The sequence below is a fragment of the Dasypus novemcinctus genome, chromosome 3 (genome assembly GCF_030445035.2).
Source record: "Dasypus novemcinctus isolate mDasNov1 chromosome 3, mDasNov1.1.hap2, whole genome shotgun sequence".
Classification (NCBI taxonomy): domain Eukaryota; kingdom Metazoa; phylum Chordata; class Mammalia; order Cingulata; family Dasypodidae; genus Dasypus; species Dasypus novemcinctus.
In genome coordinates, this window is record NC_080675.1 from 91,207,446 (window position 1) to 91,216,966 (window position 9,521).

At 46.5% G+C, this 9,521-nt stretch overlaps 1 pseudogene; it reads left to right on the forward strand.

The window, feature by feature from the left end:
- Window positions 1–429: 429 nt before the first annotated feature.
- On the forward strand, window positions 430–5,310 carry LOC101419211 (granzyme H-like; annotated as a pseudogene).
- Window positions 5,311–9,521: the final 4,211 nt, after the last annotated feature.

Here is a 9,521-nt window from a genome sequence, read left to right on the forward strand (position 1 = left end):
CCCCACCTCTCTGTTGGTTCTTGATGGACTTAGCAGCATAGAAATGAAAATACTGATGGCTCAAACACTAGAACTACCACGGAGGTTTCTGGAGCTCCAGGACCTCTACTGGCTATGCCACATCCTACAGTGCCATTTTGTACACTTGGGCTCCCACCTTGTCCTGGAACAAGCTGTCTGCCCTGAATCATCAGTTATGGGTACCAAAATGGTGACTTACATGGTTCTCACACAACCAACCAGAGAATGTCCTCAGGCATAGGTGGTGGATGGGGGTCAAGGACAGCTTTCATAGAAAGTCTTCAGTGATAATGCACCACAAAACCAGCGGGAAATGCAAGGTTTCTGAGCTCAATAACAGCTCCTTCCTCTCCTGAGGGATAACAGACAGCAAGAAGAAGCACCAGCAGCTCTGACCTGCCTTGGAAGATGCAGCCACTCCTGTTTCTGTTGGCCTTTCTCCTGGCCCCTGGGTCAGACACAGGTGAGCGACTATCCACACCCTCAGATGTCGATCCCATCCCATAAGGGACAAAGATCTCCTGCCCCTTCTGCACATCTCTGGTGCGTCTATCTACCAGGAATGTTCTGAAACCCAGCCCCAGGCTCACCCCAGACTCCCAAGTGTGATGCTGGATGGACAATTGGCAGGAATGGCAGGGCAGAGGACTCTCCTGAGAAGAGGCAGTGGGTACTATCCCTTCCCCAGGCCCTACCCTTGTCATCTGGAAAGTGGGATTTTCTTAGAAATGCATGGCAGAGGGCAGGAAACTGAGAAAGAGAAAATGTTAAAATTCCCCTGGAGACACTACATTCTAGGATTGGGAGTGGCAGAGATGGGAAATTTTATGTTGAATATATGTTTCCACAATTCTTAAAAAGAAGAGTTAGAAAGATGACTAAAATTACACTGACCAATTAAATGCAAATCATGATTCTGGACTGGAACCAATAATGAAGGAGAAAATGTCCAAAAAGACAGTACTAGGATGATTTAAAAAGTAGAACATGAACTGTATAATTTTTATCAATGCCAAATTTCTTGAACTTGGTAACTGTACTTAACATGGTTACATAAGTAAATATCCTTATTCTGATGAAATATACATGGAAGTATTATTTGTTCAAGGAGTATGATATATGCATTCTATTCTCAAGTGTTTAGAAAATAGAGATAGATGGTGGTACACAGAGAGAGATAGATAGATAGATAGATGATAGCTACATACATACATACATACATACATAGAGTGGCAGTTTGAGCTTATTTTTGATCCCCCAAAAAGATATAAGGATTATGTTGGTAAACTGGTCTATTCCTCTGGGCACGATACACTTTGGTTGTATTAAATTCAAAGGTTTTAGGAAGCAGATGTGGCTCAAGCAATTGGGCTCCTGTCAACCCTATGAGAGGCCCAGGGTTCATTTCCAAGGGCCTCCTGGTGAAGGCAAGCTGGCAGACAGTACGGAGAGCAGAGGGCTTGCACGGTTGAGAGCTGGTGCAGCAAGATGACACAACAAAGGGAGATGGAGATGAGAGACAGTGAGAGATGCAACAGACCAGGGAGCTGCGGTGGCTTAAGCAACTGAGTGCCTCTCTCCTACATCAAAAGTCCTGGTATAAGTTCCTGGTGCCTACTAAAGAGAAGATGAGAAGAGAAGTCAAGCAGACCCAGAAGAACACACAGCTAATGGATACAGAAAGCAGACAGCTATACAGGCAGCAGGGCGGGGGCTGGGGAATGGTAAATAAAATAAATATATTTTTTAACGACTTCATTTATTTTAAAAAACTTTCAAAAGTTTTAACTTTACTTGATTAAATAAAATTTATGGCTTTAATTCCACCATGTCATTAGGGAATGGTCAGAGTTGGGTCCCCACCCAATTGATGAACTATATAAACAGACATTCAGTCAAGAAAACACACAGGAGAAGATACAGAAGACAAGGAGAGAGAGAACCTTGTCAGTTTTGATCTGGATCCCTAGGAGAGAGAGCAGCCATTTGTCTTATACTTTGCAGCTGAAGAGAACAGAGCAGCTGAGCCCTATGCCAGCCTACAGCTGAGATCAGAAGATGCTGTCCCATGGATGGTGACAACCCTCACAGATGTCACCCACCATCTTGCTTCAACATGTGGCTACAGTTGAGTGAGGATGCAACTGTGAGATGGACTCTTCAGGGCCTTGAAACTATAAACTTTTACCCCAAAATAAATACCCTTCAGAAAAGGCAACATATTTCTGGTACTTTGCATCATCAGCTTTTGGCTAAGATAGACAGACATATAGATAGATAAATAGATGATAGATAGATGGATAGATAGATAGATAGATAGATAGATAGATAGATAGATAGATAGATAGATAGATAGAGGGATGGATAGAAGATAGGGATACAATCATACAACAAATGTAGTAAAATGTTAAAAGTTGGAAAATATGAGTATTTGGGTGGGGGTATATTGGAGTTCTAGCTTTTGATTTTGGATCATTTTGCAAGTGTCTTATAAGTTTGAATTTATTTCAAAATTTAAAAATAACTAATTCGTAAAGAGGCAGCATGGGCCTGGCTTCAGTGTTTGGGACCAGACAGGTGCACCATTACCCCCTCTGCTTCAGAGGGAATCCCAAAGTTCAGCTGACCCCATAATTGGTGGGATCATGGTCCCCATGACAATGTTTTTGTCTTTGCTCTGTTCCAGGGCCCCTTGGTCCACTTCTCCAACTCTGATTTTCTTCCCAGGCTTGGCAGCGCCCTCTTATCAGAATGGACCACCGTTATTGGCAGCCCCCAACTTCTCTGCTTTCCAGATTCCCACCAGTCTTAGCCCCACAACCCTCATCCTGACGCTATTTGGGAGCCATGCCTTCATGCAGCCACTGAGCATTTACTGGGTACCCACTGTGTTATGTGCTCTAGGAAATAGGACACTACAATATGGAGATCCTTAAAAATACCTCCTGACCATTAAGAAGCAGCACCATCTTAGACATAACAGGACTCAGAGAGGCCCTAGAAACTCACCTCAACCAAATGAACTTCACTTAAATCTCACTTATAAGATCAAAAAGGAATTCTCAGGAGACTCTGGTGCTTCAGTCCCTAAGACAGGTATACTTGCCTCCAACTCTGTGTAGAAAAAGTACTTACAGATCAAGAACTGCTGCTCTTCCCTTCTCAGAGGAAGATGCAGAGGCCCTGCCAGCCTCCAGCAGCATGCCATCCCAGGCTCCCAAAGGACCAGCCCTTCTGGAGCAACCACGCAAATGCCTGCCTGCTGGAATCAGTGGGTGTCCACGAGCAGAACAGACTTTTCTTTCAGGGAAGTTCATCGGGGGACACGAGGCCAAGCCCCACTCCCACCCCTATGTAGCATATATTGTATATGGGTTAAGGGGCAAAGGAAATTCTGTGGTGGTTTCCTGATGCGAGAACTTCATGCTGATGGCTGCTCACTGCCTTGGGAGGTAGGAGCAGCCAAAGGCCACTTCCCCCTGGGGATGCTCCAGGGGCCCCATCTCTGCCTTTACCCAAGGGGCTTCCTTGACTCTTAGCACTGCAGGGCCAGAGCAGATGCTTGGAGAGTGAGAAAGAGGACAGCTGATTTTGTGGTGAGAAGGGAAGGTCAGTGTCAAAGGTTTTGCTGAAGAAAAGACTGGCCCTAGCGTATTTGGAGCTGGTGACACATCTTAGGGTGTGAGTGCAAACAAACACTATGTCACTTGTTCTCCTGGGGTAACGCATCTCTGAAAACCACGGGGCCAGTTGCCAACAGCTCCAGAATCCCACCTGGGCTTCCAAAGTGCAGAGGGCACAGCCCAATGGCCCTCCTGGCCTTCAATATCCCTCAGCTGCACCCCACCCTGCCCCAGGCTGCCCTACATCATTCAGGGCTCCTAGACTGTATCTCCCATCACACATACCATCCATTCTCTTCTCTGTGCGCTCAATAAATGTCACCCTGGGGGCCCACAATAGAAGAGTGCAGGAAAAGACCCAGCAACGCATCCCTGTGAGGAAAGCCATTCCCCACCCAGATTATGATGATGACATATTATCCAATGACATCATGTTACTGCAGGTAAGGCATACCTGGCTGCTGGCCCTTGCTCTCCTGAGTCCAGACAATTTCTCCACCCACTGAGTCCCCTGTCCCCTCCCTCTTTTCCATCCTAGCTCTCCAATTTCAGTGTCCCAGAGTCTAGAAAGAAGACAGAGGCAGCCCCTCTGGGGACTACTGCTCCAGGAGGCACCTGTTTTTCTGCCTCCCCCCCGCCCCCTGCAGCTGCAGTGAAAAGACAAAGGGACTACAGCTGTGTGCCCCCTCAGCCTGCCCAGGAGCCAGGCCCAGGTATGGCCAGGCCAAGTGTGCAGTGTGGCCGGTGGGGGTGGGTCACGGTGGGTATTTCAATTCAACAAACTGCAAATTAAAAACTGTGCAGAAGATCGGGTTTGCCAATCCACGCATCCCAGGCTTTATGACAAGGACACTCAGATTTGCATGGGGGACCCAAAGAGAAACAAGGCTTCCTTTAAGGTGAGTTCTACCATCCACATGTGTGTCTGTAGGTTGAGGATGGTTGGGGAAGATCTGAAATCTGGAGACCCGGGCAGCTGGGACTCTTCACCCACGAGGTTGTGGACTTTTTCCTTGAAACCAAGATGAGAGCAGCCAGAGCTGGGGAGCAACTAGTGCTTCTGCCAGCATACAGGGGGTTATGGTTAAACATGCCCCTCAGGAGATGAATTTGCAACATCTGACCTCTCCCCAGGGTACAGTCATTAGACCTAGTGGCCCCTCAGGGTGGGATAATTAAAAGCAGGCACTCCCTCAGAGCAGCACCTACCTTGGTGCGTGGACTCGTCCTCTGAGCTGGGTTCCAACCCCACCTCCCTGCTTCTGTGTCCCTCAGCAGTGCCTGGACCCAAGTTCCCACAGCACCTTCACAGGGGGAGGAAGCTCATCCCTGTGGAGGGGAGGGGCCCACCCAGCCCAGGGTCAGAGCTTGTAGCTGAGGGGTCCACACAGGTATGCCCTGACCTCACATCCCACCCTGGAGAACAAGCCGAGCGGCCTTCTCCAGAGCTGGGGGCTCCTGGGGTGGGCGTGGGGCAGCAAACCAGGAGGACAATGACTCAGTCCTTCCCCTTTCTGTCCTCAGGGGGACTCCGGGGGGCCCCTTGTCTGTAACAACGTGGCCCAGGGCATTGTCTCCTATGGGAATAAAATTGGGAAACCTCCAGCAGTCTTCACCAAAGTCACGTTTCCTGCCCTGGATAAAGGAAGCAATGAAGAAGCTCTAACAGCAGCAATCACACCCAGCCTACGTCTCCTCTGGAGCCAAGTCCAGATTTATACAGAAAGAGGGCCCAGCACCTGAATAAATGTCTCTTATGTGAACAGAAAGAGCTGGTCTCACGTGTATTCACTGATCCTTGTTCACAATGTGTGATGCCCACACTCTGCTATACTTTCTGCTTCCTCACCTGCCCCTTCTCCCACCACCTTCCCTACACCTCAAGGTTGGTGCCCACCTCTTTCATACCTACTCCAGGGCCTGCCCCTCTTCCAGGTCTGAGAACAAGGAAGTTGAGAACCCGCAGGAGAAAACAAAAACTTCTCTGGTTCTGGGGCTCCAGGTGAGCTTCTCACCCTCTTCCCCAGGGGTAACTGGCAGAAAGAGGGGATAGCAGGATGGGTCATGGATTTCTGGGGCTCATGAAGCACATGTGCCAACCCTATGGGGAGAGGCTCCCATGAGCAGGGCTATACTCTCCCCAGCCTGGGAAGCTGACACCTTGGGGATGGGGTCCTCGATATGCTTCTTCATTCTCATCTCAGCCTTGTCTCCTTCCTTGCCCTGCTCGGCTGTGCTCTGAGTTCAGAGCCCAGCGCAGTCTCCATCCTCCTGGCTGCCCTTTCTCTCCTGCTTAACTAGGAGTTCTCAGCCTCCATCAACTCCTGTCTGCTCCAGACCACACTGATCTGAGCTGGGCCTTCCACCACGCTGCCCAGAGCCCGTGGGATTCCAGTGGGGCCTCGCCACGGGCTGCCGGCCCAGCCCCAGCCCAGGCAGAGAGGGGCCTCAGAGGGCCAGGCCTGTGCCGGCACCAGCAGGGCCATGCAGGGCGGGCTGGCAGGGACTACCAGATCCTTTGCCCGTCTTTCACCTGGGCAGGGCCACCTCAGTCCCCACAGTGAGCCACGTGTCCCCATAAGCTCAGGCACCACTGGCCACCTGGTCACTCAGCAGCCTGGGCCCCATTTGGCCTGATGCTCTTGGTCACTGCTGGCCTCCAGCCTCATTCACCCTGCTGACCACTGCGGCTGTATCCGCCTTTTGAGTTAGAAAGCGCTCCTCTCTGCAATGCGCTGGAAAGCACAATTATTCCTATTAATCAACAAACTCACTGAGCACCTACTAAGTGCCAGGCACTGGGGACCTGTAGTGAACATAACAGGTTCTATCTTCTGTAACTGATGAAAATGACAGCATTGAGGATGTTACCTGAATTGTCTAAGTCCTTTGCCCTTCTCTAGATAATCCACATGAACTAGATTTATAAGGAAATCCTCAAGAATAAAATGTGCTTTATTTTCATTGCTGGTTATGTTTGTATCAATATTATCACATGTGACCCTAGAACAGCAGCAAATGGTATTTGGAAATTACTTTAGTATCTAAATGAGAAGTTTCCAAGGGTGTACACTAGGACAACCTCTTCACCTAGGGGAGAGGGCAGCAGGTGGGGAGGAAGATGGCAACCAGGGCAGCTGGTTTTAAATTTTATTTTCTTAACATATATACAGTGCAAAAGTTTCCATATGAACCACTTTCATGTGTACAATTCAGTATATTAATTAATGTCAAAACACTTCTAGCTTTAGGCCTTCAGGTTTCCTGTTACATCCAAAGATCCCAATACACCCTTGACCTCTCAATGCTGGGATGTTCTTGGCTAGGTTTCCACACATGGAGTAATGTGACTTTTTGCTGAATATAATCTCCCAGACGCACCCAGCAGACATCCCTCCAAGGTTTTGCCACTATTATGGTGCACTCCCCGAGACCTGAAGCTCCGTTCCAGTCTGGCTTAATGCACCCCTTACTCCACTATGTGCAACACTACACAATTTTATGACATGGAGATAATATCTCCCTCTGGGTCCATGAAGCCCTCAAAAGAAATGTCCTTTCGTGGCTTACTTTCCACAAAACATGCTGCAACCCAGTCTCTTAATGACCTTGCACACTTTGACAATACAAGAGCAGTGTTATCACACAGATTCTGATTTGTGGCTGGAAAAAAATCTATGCATCCAAGACAGAGTAAGGATCTGGTAACTTAATTAGTAAAGGCAAAAAAGGAAAATACAGAAAGCAAAACAAAGATATAATATTTTTGAGAGTTTTTTAAAAACATACATATTCAATTTAGGTACAATATTTAATAGAGGAAATGGTTCTGTGATTTAAAATAAGTTTGAAAGCCACTGTTGTAAGCTCACATCCTCCTGTGAGAGATGAGGACACCAGTAACATGAAGAGATAGTGACTGGCTAAAGGTACCACAGAGGTAGGAAGAGCCCAACCGGAGCCCAGGCCTCCTGACCACCAGGTCAGCAAGAGACCGACCACACTGTGAGGACTTCCTGGCATCACTCCACAGGAGAACAACTTCTGCTCAGATTTCACTGGAAAGAAAGTCTCTGGGCTCCTCTGGCAGCCATTCTTAACAAGTGCTCAAAACACCTTTCTATGCTGAGCTGAAATCTAAGAACATTGCGGTGGAATAAAAACAGGTACTACCAGAACCATGCTGCTTTCTTCACATCTCCTTGTTGTTGAAATTATCCTCCCTCTCCCTTTTGGAGGAAACAATCTTCCCTTGCATAAAATATTGTGATGACCTCACTGACAGTAGGGATAGAATTGCCTCTATCACCAATACTCATTCCATCACCTCTCATTTCCCCCAGACCAACAAGAGTCAGGACTCAGCCCAGCCAGGGTGAGAACTGCCGAGTCAGCTTGTGGAGGCGATGGACCATAAAGAATGGCAGGATCTTGCTGATTCACTTCAGGGCACATGTATTGATATCCATCTGCCCTTCTCACTCACTATCATACTTCTTTCAGCACATTAGCCATTAGAATAAGTTATGTTTCCTGTCTTGGCACTCTGCTTTGGTCAAAATGGGCTTACTTACCATATCCCTCAGAAGCACCTGGCCTACTGAAGACTCAAAATAACAATCTCTGAGGTCAGGATGGTGTCCTACAGAATGTAGTAAATGCTTTAAAGCATCAGTGAATATATGGCTTTGTTTTTCCTATATACAGACAACAGATTTCCACAAATAAAGGTATGTCAGCAGGAATGCCCACTCCCATTATTATACCTAATAACCCACAGTCAGAGCTTTTCCTTATGTCTCCACAATCTTGGGCTCTACATATCTGGTGGTCTTTGCTCCTTGGAAAGGAATTGACAGGCAGGTAAGTATGTTATTAATACAATACAGGTTAGGTGATTGATGCTTGATAGCAAGGGAAAGTGGGATTCACTGACTTCCCTCTTAGTATTTTCATATCTATTAGTGAAGGTCAATAGAGGCTTACTGTAAACCAATAAAGTAGGGCCACTAAGTCCCTTCAAAAGTAAGTTTTGAGTGACCATATGAGGTAAAGAGACCCACCAAAGGGAATGCTTGAGATAGGAGTCTTCTGTATAGCGTCTCATAGGTATATACACTTTCCTTCATTAAGTCTTCCCAGCTTCCTTTCCTAAGGAGCCTCCAACCATTCTTCAGATACCGCCTGAGAAGGAGAGTCCCTGGGCTCACCAGAAAGCCAAGACATGAATACTGAGCTGAGAAGTGCCTACTCATGTCTTCCATCCCTTCCAAGATTAGTAGAGAATAAAATTTGGATTTTGGTTGTGGTGTGTACTGCTGGCTTCCACTCACTCTAACCATATGACATTATTTAATGTCGGTTACTTTGCTTTTTGTTTTCAAAAGATCACCCACCGATGTGTAGAAAATTTCAAAGAATCCACAGAAAAGCTACTAGAACTAATAAATCAATTCAGCAAAGACGCAAAATAAAAATAGAAACACACAAATGCCAGTTAGCCTTCTACGAACCATCATTGAACTATCTGAAAAAGAAATTAAGACAAAATTTCATTTACGATAGCATCTAAAAGAATATAGCATCAGAAATAAATTTACCCAAGAATGTAATGGACATGTATGCAAAAAACTACATAATATTGCTAAAAGAACTCAAAGAAGAAGTAAAATAAATGAAAGAATATCCTGTGTTCATGTAATGGGAAGACTAAATATTGTCAAAGATGTCAATTCTACCTGAAGTGATTTACATAGACCAACGATCCCATTAAAATTCTAACGGCCTTCTTTGCATAACTGGAAAAGCCTATCATCAAATTTATATGGGGTCCCAAATAGCTAAAACCATCCTGAAAAAGAAGTAAAAGAATAATTA